Source organism: Corvus kubaryi, unplaced genomic scaffold (genome assembly GCF_017639235.1).
Source record: "Corvus kubaryi isolate FWS band 111438036 unplaced genomic scaffold, C.kubaryi_AGA036_p1.0 126, whole genome shotgun sequence".
Lineage (NCBI taxonomy): Eukaryota > Metazoa > Chordata > Aves > Passeriformes > Corvidae > Corvus > Corvus kubaryi.
In genome coordinates this window covers 477,275-490,793 of record NW_024580661.1, presented here as the reverse complement: position 1 = coordinate 490,793, position 13,519 = coordinate 477,275, and the positions used below count along the sequence as shown (strand labels likewise).

General features: G+C 41.3%; 1 long non-coding RNA gene across 1 annotated transcript in view; it reads left to right on the top strand.

Annotated features, from left to right (window-relative positions):
• LOC121661525 overlaps window positions 1–13,519 on the top strand; it is a 17,371-nt gene extending 3,852 nt beyond the window's left edge. Inside the window, exons 2-3 of the long non-coding RNA XR_006015002.1 lie at window positions 9,816–9,921; window positions 10,373–13,519. This is a non-coding gene — a long non-coding RNA (uncharacterized LOC121661525). The remainder of the gene's footprint in view (window positions 1–9,815; window positions 9,922–10,372) is intronic.

The window sequence follows — 13,519 nt, the reverse complement described above, 5'->3', positions numbered from 1 at the left end:
GGTATTGTTCAATCAAGAGGGGATTACCTTCAGTCGGCCATACCGTTGTTTTCTAGTTGTTCAGTAACTAAGACTTGGTATTTCAAAAGTGGCTTTCATTTCGATGTCGCCTGTAGTTTTCATATTCCCAAAATCTTGTGTCAGGCAATCATATTTATAAGACTTTCCTGTTTCATCTTCCCCAACACCAGCCTGCCTTCAGAGAGAGGCTTCAGTGTCAGGGAAGTGAATGGATATGCTTTCTGCTCCTAAAACAGCTTTTTCTAAAAAAGTGTCAGCTAGACCTGACAAGACATTTGAATGATACAAGGATGCTTCTGAAAATCTTATTGTAGGATGTGTCAGCTTGTGACAAGGTGCCAAAAGTTTCACTGAACAGAAAAAAGAAGGGTCTTCCTTTCCCTACTACTTCCACCCAGATTTCAGCCACAGAAAGACTTTCTGACCTTCCTGAGAGCTTCTAATTAGAGGATAAATAGCCTGAAAACCCGTTTCAATGAACATTTATCCACCTGGACAGAAGGTCACTTTACAGTGAGATTTTCCCTTAGTGAGAGGGAGGAACTTAAGAGAGAGAATAACACGTTCACTCAGCACTCCCAGAAAGACTTTACAACCAGGCACCACAGGACTCTTGTAAAGGCTGACAGGCTCTCTATTATTTATGTAAATCCTTTGTACTTCTTACACAGCAAAGACACTACAATTATCTTAACCAGCTAGTTGGCAAAGTATTTATAACACATTCCTAATGTAGTACTTGGAATCCAGGTATATGTTAAATAAAGTCTGTGGCAGATCCCTTTGGCTCGGTGCTAAGGTTGTCTTCATACTGTATACAGATTATTTTGGTTAGCAAAAATGTTGACATAGACAACTTTTTTTTTTAAAAACCAAACATCACAAAAGCAGACAGGCAGTTTAGAGAAGAGCTGTCCATTCCTGAAACCCTGGGAAATACTCAAAGACATTTGGATTTAGTCCTTCAGTTGGGGACTGTGACATTCAGGGACAAGATCCAGGCTGTCTGGTGTAAGAGGTAAAATCTTGAGTGAGCTAGCAGATACTGACCAAGGATGAGATTTCAAAAATAAATTCTCAGATGAAAAAACAGGCAAGGAGAAAGCTTTCCCTATTCCTGCCATGCCTTCCAATGCCATTCCTGCTGGAGTATCTCCTTAATTCTCACAGCATTTCCAATATGTAAGAAATTCCTTATTACTGACATCTCTCTCATGTTCAATGCTCAAGGTGAGTAGGTTGCTCGGTTCTCACAAGGTACTGAGAGAGGGAATAGAAGAGCGATGCCTGACCTCACATGCTGAATGTAAAAGTGACAAAGGGCCCTCCCTGCACCTGCAGCTCTCAGCACCCAACAGGAACAGTTACTAGTTGGAAGGATTTTGGTTTGTCTGAAAAGGAAGGAGAACTTGAGCTTGCAGCTCTATAGAAAATTTCTCTGATATTTAGATGCAAAAACCAGTCTATGTTTAAAAAGCACAGTTCTATAGTACCTTTAAATGATCTTTCATACCATGAAATGTCAAGAACCTATTAAAAGGCTGAAAGTCTGGTTAATCCAGACAAATGACCCATAAACTCCACATATTTCCCCAGGCATTTGAGGGTCACCCGTATCATTGCAAGCTGAATACCAGTGTGGTGGTCTTTATGCAAAAGGGATTATAGAGATATTCTTTTCTACAGAGAGGATTATTATTATCTATTTCTATAGAGTCTGAGACAATTGGGAGCCCATCTGTTTATTAACATTCATTGCCACATGGGCAGCTTGCTCTTTCAAGTGTCTTCAAGAACTGCCACCAAAACTAGTATTTCTAAACGCAAGTTCCTAGTTCCTCATGCCATGTGTTCAAAAGATAACCAATGGAAAGGAATTCCTATTCAGAGAAAAACAATGGGTTTGGAAAAAAACCCGAGATACCGAGTACTGACTAGAACCCAGTTTACAAACTCTTCAGCATTATCTGAAGCCTCTCCCACACACCACAACAGGCTCGGGGGATTTTGCTACCATCCAGAGTGGGAAACAAAGGAGTCATTTTCCAATTATGTTGTGCCTGAAGTGTTCAGCTCACTATAGGAAGTCCATAGCCACCAGCTACCAGTCATGATTAGCATACTATAATGGCATTTAGTTTTTCCTGTGGGACTTATGGTGGCTCAGATGTGTAGTATAATAATTACCTTTAACTTAAATGGGTAATTTATACCTCTTAGAGACAAAGTTATTAATTTTCCATCTCTGTGGAAAATCAGTTATATATAAAGCCTACTGAAACCTACTCAAATTACCTTCCCTTGTGTTTTGCCTTGGTCATTCCTGCTTGGAATGAGTCTGTGCTGCCAGGGGAGAGCTGTTTGTCAGGAATGTTAATGACAGTCTAATAAAGAGGAGTTTGATTTTAAAATACGAGGAAAATTAACACAGTGCAATAAATAAAAAGCAACAAAAGGCAAGGCAGAAGATTTTTGGGAAGTGATGACAAGGGACAGGAAAATGAAAGGTATCATGCTCATCACAAGGGCTGGCTGAATCAAAATACCAATAAAGATCAAACATCTTCCATCACAAATTTGTTCACTTTCTGGTTATGCCAAATTTTAGACTGTCCCCATAGACCATCTGTAGAAATAGAGAAGTTCCACAATCTTGTCGAATCACAATGCCCAGAACATACTTTCAGAACATACGAGATTTTATTTTATTTATTTACAAGTAAAGAGTTTGTTAGAGTAGTTAACCTGCTCTTGGAAGGTTATGTCATCTTCTCCAGAAATCATTCCTTAGTTTTCTAATATGTTATGCTATTGATTTATTTTCTGTTTCCTCATATTTATATGTTGACTTTCCACACTGCAATAATATGAGTATTAAAGAGTGTGAACAAGTTTTCCCCTGTTCAGGCTATTTAACTTCAACAAATGAAAACTGGAAGTGATTATTTTTGACAAGTCTTCACTCTGCAGGCTACCAATAGCTAGATAACTACCCTTCTGAAAGAAATGTCAACATACAATTTAGATGCATGATTTTTTTTTCTGTCCAAATGAAGATGTCAGCAAGATCTAAACACTTCAAGTTAGTATATAACAATTAATCTTGGAATTAATAAATTTAACAGCCTAAAATATGCATGACACAGCCATGGTGGGGACCATCCTTAATTATAATAGAAAAATTAACCATGTTCCTATGAAAAACAAAAGACAATAGTTCTGTAGCCCAGAAGTCCTACTCAAAGTTTAGAGGACTGTGCACTGCTTAAGACACTGAAAAGTGTCTCTTTTCAAATTTGGCCTTCTATTTTTTTGGTGCTATTCTGTATGATGTGCTCACTAACAGTGGAGTTAGGTAGCCTTGTCCTAGTACTGGCTTCCACAGACATCCAGTGCTTTCATTTTCGTTAGAAGCAGTACCACTTCTTATCAGTCCCTTGGAGTTTTTGGAGGTTGCTCTTTCCCCAGTCCTTTTTTTTCTAGTCAGTGCATGCACATGTGTGTAGACACAAATGCATATATATATGTAGGCAGGCATATGTATATATATATTCATATATGCATATATGAAATGAAGTCCAGAGTCAGCAGTTTAAGAGTTTGTTTGGGCCTCTCTTAAACAATGCCCAAACTTTTTGACCCTCTCACACCTATTACTCTCACCATTTCCACAACCAATGTCAGGCCAAAGCTTTTCTCCATCCAGAAACCCAGCTTCAGACATGAGTGAGTTCCCACACATCTACAGGCCAATGGTGTTTCCTGGACAGGATCTCTTCCCACAGGATATCTTGGGAAGAGGAGATGTGTCTCACGAGGCAGGGAGGAAGAGTTCACACACAGGATATCAGTCCATGGCAGCTGATGTCACACATCTTCTTCCTCACAAAGAGGGTGGCTGGAGGCTCTTTTGGGCTCTCCTACTTCTGTTTGTATCATTCATCAGCATTATGCTTGTCTCCTTCCAGTGAATGCCATGGAAGAACTCCAGGGAGTCCAGAAGAAGTCTGGACAGTGGACAACTGACTGATTTTAATTGCTTACAAACTCCATGTGAGTTATGAATCACAGGTCATCTACCTCTACATTCAGGTCCTAATTGAAGACATTTGGGTATCTTGAGTTCTGCAGTTTGTGGCTGTGCATTTATCCCGTAATATATCACCTTGGTTCCTGAGCTGTATTCATCCAGGAACAGAAAAGGCAAAACCAGGGTTTGTGTGTATGCGGACATGTGGGGGTGCATGTGTAGGCAGACACCAAGCCTCAGGAGAAATTTCCTTGGAAAGGACAGCATCTCTAGCTAATTCGCCAAAAGACCACAAAGCTGAAAAACCACAGAGCTGTTTAATTTAGATAGTGCTGCAGGCCTTTCCAGGGCACAGTGACACAGGCATATCTGAACTTGCTGAAAAGCAACTAATTTACAGAGTTTCATGGCTTCACTGGTGATTCTGCTCAAACACAAAGCCCAATGTGTCTCCTCTACAATTCTGGTTAGATTTCTTTCTTTCCCTTCAGTCCACACTAATTTTCCTCATTAAGAAAACTCCTTGCAGAATATATTCCAGAGGCCTACAAGCTGGAGCACTGCCAACTCTATTAGCAAAACCTTCAGTCCTTTGCCAGAGAGGCCTGAAACGGCCAGCGCTCGCTCAGCCCAGAGTGGCAGCACAACAGCCTTCTCTGATCCCAGCCATAAATCATGGCAAGTACAGGTGGGAGGGAAAGTGCTTAAACCAAATCTCTGGTCACATAGAGAACCATAACTCAACATCACTGCATAGTGCCACACACAGAAATAAACCAGGGGCCAACACAGCCCCTAAGAAAGTAAGAAAAATTCCTGTCGCTGGGACTTTGTGAATAAGGACTGTGACTTCTGAGCACATCCAATGTTACTGCTCACGCTTTCTCTTATACCAAATAATCTAAAAAATCAGAGTTGGATATAGGTCCAACCCACAAACTGTGTGTTACATCTCCATGAGATAAAAGGCATATATTCTCCATATGGAAAGTACAAGACTGTTGATCATTTCCTAGGGAAAAATGAGGTGCTTTCCACCCAGTAAGTTTTCAAGCTGAACCACTGAGCATCTGGAAAATATTCTCTCCCATGTTCTGCCATTGTACTTGTTACATTTACACACAATGTATTGAACTAACTTACACACTTGGGTCTGGTGAACAAGTATTTAAAGATGACATTTTTCTTTCTGTTACTTAGACCAGCACTATTTCAGCACATGAGGGCTACATACACTCAGTCTTACAGCAGCCTAAAAGATTTCAATAGTGGTTTTTAATTTTTAAAGGAGTTCTCAAGTGATCACTCAGTGAACCTGTCATGGCAATAAGTGAAATCTTCCTGCTCAAACTGGCTGAAGGGATTACTACATGCTGTCTTGCTGCTGACTTCTCCTGCAGAAAACCCACAGGGATTGCTTGGGAAAGGACACAAATCCATGGCCATCTGCCCATTAGACAGATGTGCAAGGGAAAGCCAAGAACATGCCAATATTTAAATGCTACAAGGAGTTACCTGTGTCTTGGAGAGCCTCACCGGAGAGAAGTCTGAGCAGCAGATCTAAGGCTTTATTTCCCCCCAGCCACCTCTACTCCTCACAGAGATTTTGACTGCTAACATAATCAGTTTTCCCAGCAAGCATAAAAAATGGAAATGTTTGTGACTGCATTTCACAAAGTGAAAACTTTTGGTCTGTTTCCAAAAAGCCATTACTAGCTCCTGGGAAGGACAAGCAGGCATCCTGCACCCTTTTCAGTCCAAGCCCCTTGCCCAGTACTGACCACTGCTGAGAGGCAAAGCTCTCTGCTGAGTTCAGAGATGCTCAGCCAGCCTCTGTTCTTCATGGTACTCCTTAGTCGCTTGGGGATCAGGTCTCTCCTGTGAATATTTAATGAGACATATCTCACTTGGTAACAGGGCACTATCACGAAGACACAGCTGCCCTTCTGCTTTAATGGCCCCCCATTCCTGCTCACTGTGGGGCTGCATACAAACTGTGAAGCAACTGGAAATTCAGCAATACTTATAAAGTATTGTTAATACATGAGCACTCACTAGTTCAGAATGCAAAATGAAACCTTGAATAATTCAGCATGACTTTCTTTGCTGAAAAGTGTTAAATACTATTTTTAATTAACTATCAATTAATATATATTTATAAATCCTCTAAAACAGTTGATAATTCCATGACCAAAAGAGCAGCATAGACCAAGATGCAATCTCCATTATTTGCAGTATACTATTCAACTGAGAAAAAAACAATTGGTGGCCACGAGTGTCCAGTAGGTGGGGGCATGACAGAACATGAGCACAGGGATGTAGGATGTTCCCCTGATGCTGCAGGCTGGGAAGTGAAACCATGGCCCTGCCCTCTGTCCCTTCGGCCGAGGGGACACCAGTGCCAGTGGAGCCACAGGGATGCTTTCCTTGGAAAAGGCACATAATCAGTTTTTAAATTATCTGTTAAAGACAAAACTCACCAGTACTATTCTTACAGTGAAAAAGAGAAAATGTCAAAGAGAAAGCAAGTAAATACAAAGTGTATGTAGGAAGAAAATACAGGTCACTACTATGAGCCTAAAACACTCAAGTGGAGCCAAACATGACAAGATCGCATTTCCCCACCAAAAGCCATAGCCATACTCTTTCATCCCAGAACCTGAATCAATAGGAAGTTAATCCTTATACAAACACTATGCCATGTGTAGGACACTCTTCAGCAATAGTCATTGCTCTTCTATTATGCTGAAGAAACGTTTTGGTGACAAAAATACTTGCTGAGCCTCTGGTTGGAGAAGTTTATAAGTTCTACTTCTCAATTGTCCTGGAACTGAAAATGAGAAGCAGTAAGTAATGAGTTTAGTAATAATAAACTAATAATTACTTTTTAAACCACTCTCTGCTTTCTTATTTTTGAAAGTCCTGTCTATGCATTTTGTGCCCATCCAAGCTCAGTACAGGGCCAAATACATTTAACACTGCTGACAGTCAGAGAAAACAGCCTGAGACAAATCCTAAGGGAAACTCTTAGACCAGAATCCTCTGAAGATTTGTAGGCCTTATTTACGCAACTTCCCTATGCCAGTAAATCTCAGTTAGAGGCCAAGCTCCAGAGAGAAACCCTGGTGAATCTTCCATGCCCACATTGCCTGATCACCACCTGGGAGCAGATCTCAAGCGACAATGTAATCTCCCAGAGATCGATCCCAACTGCTTCCCTATCACTCATGTCTCAGTTTTTTCTGTTCTCCCAGTAGATGCAAGATATCACCATGAAAAAACACTGCTGCTGCCAGTCCGATGGATGCCCAGATCTCTGGAGAGCTCTGCAGAACAGTTATTGCTGTTAGTAAACATCCTAGAAAATATACACTTCAAGTAGAAAATGCCTTCCCTATTCCAATCTATCTCTAAAGAAAAGAAATTTCTCTTTCTCGCTCATTTGCCATTGTTCTCTCTGCCACATAAACAAGTGCTACAGGGGAAAAACTGCAATAAAGATGCCTCTTTAGAGAAGCAGAACAAATCCTGTTCTTACTGCAAAGATTTAAAAAAGAAAAAAACCTGCACACTGAACAACAAACAAAGTGGTAAACAAAACATACTGATGTTTTTTCTATGTTTTCTATTTATCCTCAAAATGCTTCAGTCATAAACAGAATTTTAAGTACTGTATTGTCTTTAAAACATAAGGATCATCATAATTTAAAGGCAAATTTGGATTTTCTGGGTAAGGAAGCAGCATTCAACTTTTGAACATGAGTGATTTTCATTTAACAGATAATTAAGTTTGTAAGTCAAGTTTTAAAGTAGCTAGGTCTTCAGAGCTGAGGATCTGAATGTCAGAATTACAATTGCTTTTTTACATGTAAGCACCATACTCTAACAGCAGCTCCACAGCCACTTATCAACTCTCAACTCAATGCCTTTAGGGCAGGACTGTTTTTCCTAAGTTGTGGTGGTGCACCTCTTCATTCAGGGGCAAAGGACAAAGACAGCAATAAAATACAAAATCATGGACTGAGAGTCCATTCTTGGCTTTGGAACGTTGTCGCAACTGCAGCAGCTTTAGTTCCTTGCACTCACAGCTCTGCTTTGCTGCCTGGTTGCCCATCAGTCCTGAGTCTTGGGGACACTGTGTGACACACTGGCCTTCACTACAGCCTTGGTTTGCTCAGGGGGAGAAGCCTGGCAGCAGCCTGCAGATGAGATCCTGGGGAGGAGATCCTGGGGATGAGATCCTGCAGGACACAGCCAGGGCCAGCTGGCTGTGGGGTCTCCACTGCTCCTGAGAAACTAGCACAACACCAAAACAACAAGTGATTCCTCCCACACCAGCATCAAGTCGTACCTTGCCGAAAGTCTACAAAGTCTTCAGCCATAATTATTTAGTCTTAAAGTGGTAGGTGTTCCACCCCATAACGAAATCCCTTATCTTGTAATAAAATATCCACGGCTCTCTCACAAACCAGCACCAAGGATTATTATGTTCCCAGAAGAATTCTCCCTAAAGCTGAAACAGAATGTAAATTAAACTGCACGTTTTTATGGAGATGAGGAGGAGGAGGAGGAGGAGGAGGGGGGGGAGGGGGAGGAGGAGGGGGAGGAGGAGGAGGAGGAGGCTGGTATAGGGAAAGAGGGAGGGGTGTTACAAGGGGAACAGTAGGTTTTCAAATTCATCTAGTTTGATACAGTTTATTATTAGATAAAATTTAAACTATTTTGGTGGGCTAATTGCATTCTGATTTGAAGGGATGATCACATATCACAAAATTTATGTCAGGTCCCTGTACTCAAATAAATGAACAACAATCACAAAACCCACTAATGGAATCACAAGGTGATTATGGAAACATTCGTTTCAAGCAGAGACATTTATCACTGAGTTAGTTGCATTTTTTTTTAGTAGTGAGAGAATAGCTGCTATCCCATATACCATATAAAGTCTTCTGAGGTTTCTAAGACCTTGCTGCTGTAATATTCAAGCATTTCAAAGCTTTCAATGCCTTTGTCTTCCTAGCAAATCTAAAAGCTTTGGAAAATCTCATTGCCTAGAATAGAGGAAAAAATGGAACTCCCTATCCATGGGGAAATAAAAGAATTTTGAAGCATCCCACTTCAAATCAATGCTGAGACAAAAGATACCTCCTCCTCCATCCTCCTTTCATGTTTCTGCAAGAAAAGGATCCCAAAAATTTCAGTTTCATGAGAATCAGTACAGACTTTCTAGATCACTGGGCATCTGAGAGCATCCGCAGAAGGTTTTCTGGGTAGGCAGTAACAGAGATACACATTCAATTCAAAAGGTGGCTGCTGGATCTTCTGTTCCACAAGAAAAACCAAAACTTTTTTTCTTTAAAAAAATCATTCCCACTTCAAACTAACCACCACCCTGCTGTGGCTTTGGGGTAGAAAGAGGAGAAGGCCCAGAATTACAAAGGGGCTCCTTAGGTTTGGTCCACCTTATTTTGAGCCCCCAGGAATGGGCCTCACAATCCAAGTGCTGATTTTAACATTTGTATTTCTTATAATCTTCTAATAATTGCTAGAGCCAGCACACTAGCCATGATTCAGAACTGCACCAAGCAACAGAAAACATGAAGGAAAGATGTGTCTGAAGTCTCAGCCCTTTATTCTGGTGTTTGACCCTGAACTCCAAGTCTGCTATTATAAAATTCTATTTCAACTCCTGAAAGTCACTTCAGTGGCTTCTGCACTGCTGTATTTGACAGCCAGTAATTAAATCCCAGCTTTTCTCTAGCAGGGATGGAAGAAGTGGACATCCAAATGCACCTTACACAGTGATTTTCATGCAAAACACACAGCTGTTCCCTGGGAATTAGGACTTCGATTTTCACTGAAGCATCCATGTGAGTATTGAGCAGCAATCCATGAAAGCAGACTTATTCTTGCTCACCCCTTTTCTGGCCCTGGAGCTCCCACTGCAGTTTTCTCACACACAGAGCAGGACAGCACACTTTCCTCTGATGGCCACAGGAACAGGAAAAACAGAAAAATGGTGTAGAAACTCACAGCTCTAATTTGATCTGACATTAAATCCTCCTGGCCAGTCACCCCAGTGTGCATTGCAGTAGCAGAGTCCCCAAGACTCCTCTCTTTCTTTTTTTCACTTTAGTTTCCCTCAGGACAACCTGATATCACTTCAATTTTACTCCCAGACTCAGAGGGTTTTTTGTTAATTCACTTTGAAACACTGCACTGAATTTACGTCAGAACATGTTACAGCTTCACTTTTTGTGCTTTCTTGTTTTGTAGCTGTATGTTTTCAACCTTTTTTTCTTTTTTTTTTGCCTACAAAAGGACCCCATGGTGACAAATCCAATCAAGTTCCAGTGCTGCAATCAAGCTATATTACTGCTGTGATTCCGGTGTGTGTTCCCATGTGCAAAGCCATTACTGCATCATCTCCCTAACACTGCATTGCAAGTTTTTCTTTTAATCATCAGGAGCACAGGGATCTGGTTTGTTCCTTTTACAATATCATATGCATGGGAGAGCACTGGGCGCTCCTGCTCCTCCAGATAGGAGTCTGGGTAATTTGCTTGCTCATTGTTTGGAAAAGCACAGAAATTCACCTTCATTTTCTAAGATTTTCTGTAGGAGCCTCATGACATATTCCAAGGGCTGGTAGCAGGGGGACAGCTATGAATGTCACACCAGCTCCCTTTCATATAAGAAATCCTTAAGCTAATTTGATCCATATATTCATGGTTTCAGGTTAGTTCTTAATGCACGGTTATTGCCTCTCTCTCTCAGCTTGAAAGGCAGAGAGGCACAAGAGTTCACAGCTTTTCCCACTGTTGTATTTTTCCTCCTTTCCTACACGTCAACATAATTAAACCCCTTGTTTTTGAGGGAGTGCTCAGATCCAGCACAGCTCCAACAATCTGCCCACACCCGGGTGAAGGCTGCAGGAAAATATATCATCTCAAGGATGGAATTTTGTGCAACTAAAGTGATGAGGCCCAGAAAAAACCCCAGCTCCTTGTGCTTGTCCTGTGAACATGCAGGGAGGTCAGAATGACAGGCAGTAGCTCCCAGCACCCTTCCATGCTTGGCCATGAGGATAAAATACTCATGAGTTGGTAGAAAGCCCGGCAGCCTCCTCCAGGTTAGAGCTATCAATCATCTCCAGCACAAGCTCCACACAGTGTTTGCAGAGAAATCCAAGAGCCCTAAACCATCCCAGCCAGCTTTACTAATTATTTTCTCTTTTGCTTTTACATGAGTGAAGTTACCTGAGCCACAGCTCAGGTGTGCTCACATTTTCTAGATGTGCCTTCTAATTGGACTGGCTCAAAATAAGCACCCAAAAAGCCCCAGGAAGACTCTTAATTATTCTGCAAAATAAGGTTATTCAAACTTTTCAAGTGGCTATGTTCTATTTTCTCTGCTCCACAAATTCTGACTCATTCATATATATTATTTTCCTCCTTCAAACTAAGAGTTGTGTATAAATGGAAGAAGAGTTCAAAAATGGCACCACTGCTGTTAGAGCATGAGCAGACTATACAAGCAGCACTTTTTTAAAATACGTTTCTGGAGTGCCTAGAAACTCCAATGAGGAGCAAGCCCTTACTATGCTAAGTTGTACAGAAACACAGAAAAAGCCTTACTGCTGCCTCACAGACTTGTTTGTTCTTTTTACTCCAACATCTTTACTCACTGCCATACTGCTGCTGGCTGGGACGATAGTTTTAGCCTCTCCTACAGTAGAGAGTAGAAATTAGTAGGAAAAAAATTGCTTTTATAGTTACTGCTTGTAAATGTAGTTACTAGTATCTGTACTAGTTACAGTGACAACTAATTGCTGATAAAAACTAGACTTTCTGCCTTTTTTGAAGCTAGAATCAGTTGTAATGGTATAAGAAAAGAAAGACCAAACAGACCTGTTCTCTCATTATTAAGTGGAAGTTATTGGAATCTATTACATCAGAAGTTTATATTCAAGGTATCAATGGCTCATGGTCCCATTTCCCAAAAGTTTGTCAAATGAGTAATAATGTACTTCATCATTAAACTTACAGCACAAAGCTATATCCTGCAGCAAAATTAAATCTAGCTTAAATCAGTTTATTTCTCCATACCTTCCACTTCTGCAGGCTGAAATGCTCTCTTAGTGCCTCCCTTTCTAATCAGTGCCGTCAGCTGAAGCTTTCAAATGTCACACAGCATTTAGCCCATGATGGGGATTATTTCTTTCAAGTATTTTAAGCACAAATAAAACCAGCCATGATGCAAACGGCATGAGTAAAGGGTGCAGTGTGCAATCTGCATTGCCTGGAACAGGCACGTGTCAGCTAAGCCCTTGGTGCTGTCAGGAAGCAAGTCTCAAACTGTTGGATCAGGATCTGCTCATCCTCCATGGGGCTGCCCAGGTGATCAGCCCTGCTGGGTGCTCACTTGGGTTTCTCAGGGCAAAAGGAGCAGGCAGAGAGATGAAGGAATGCTATTTTGGGCAGCAACCATGAAAGATGGCGTGACTGAGACATGGCTCTTACATCAACACTTTTATCCTGTTTTACAAAGCACCTTCTCCTAACAACCCACCCATACCAACAGCTGGGTTGTGTTTGAGCTCCGTGGCTGCTATGTTCCTGCTGGAGCTTAAATGTGCTTTGTATCCATCTCAGGGAGTAACAGGCCCCTCCCTGCTGCAGGTGTGAGCTGGTCCCTGCCTGTAGGATGCTTGTTTGCAGTAGGGAAGGTCATGCCTATAGGGACACTGTCAGGAGGTAACATCTTCCTTAGAAAGGCACTGTGCTCCACTGGCTGCTGGAGCTCCTTTTCCAGAGCCTTCCCTAGCTCTGAATTGTCTTCTGCAACAGTGTGCAAATTCTGAATGCCACAGACTCATCACTTTTATCTCTTTCTTTAAAAGTCATCTTAGAAATGATGGCTGCACATCCATATTATTTGTTGGGACCCTTACTAAATGTTTGCATGACATTAACCTACTGGCTCATGTTTCAACCCCAAACATGAACATCAGCAATGTTGTTCCAGGCAATATCACATGAATCCTGCTGCTTTCTGGGAAATTTAGGAATGCACATTTGATTTCACTGCTGCTCTTGCTTCTACTACACAACACCTACCTTTTCACTTAAACTTCTCTGATACATGGAATGATTTTGGTGCATGGATACTGGAGGTGAAGAAAATTCAGTCTTAATATGACAAAAACAACCCAAAGTGTAACAGTTCTAGCCCTACCAGATGTGACAGACCAGGGAGAATTAAAGAAAATATTTTTCCTTAAAAAAAAATAAAGTATTCTCCTTCTGCAGCATTTCAGAGCCAGGATGGCACTAGGAACAAACATCTGCTTCCATTTTGATTTTGGATCAGGATCCTCTCTGTAGGAGTTCAAAACAGGCATCTGGAGTTGATCCAAAGTCTGTTTGGAAATCAGTGGGAGCCTTTACACCATTTCTGGTGTGTGTT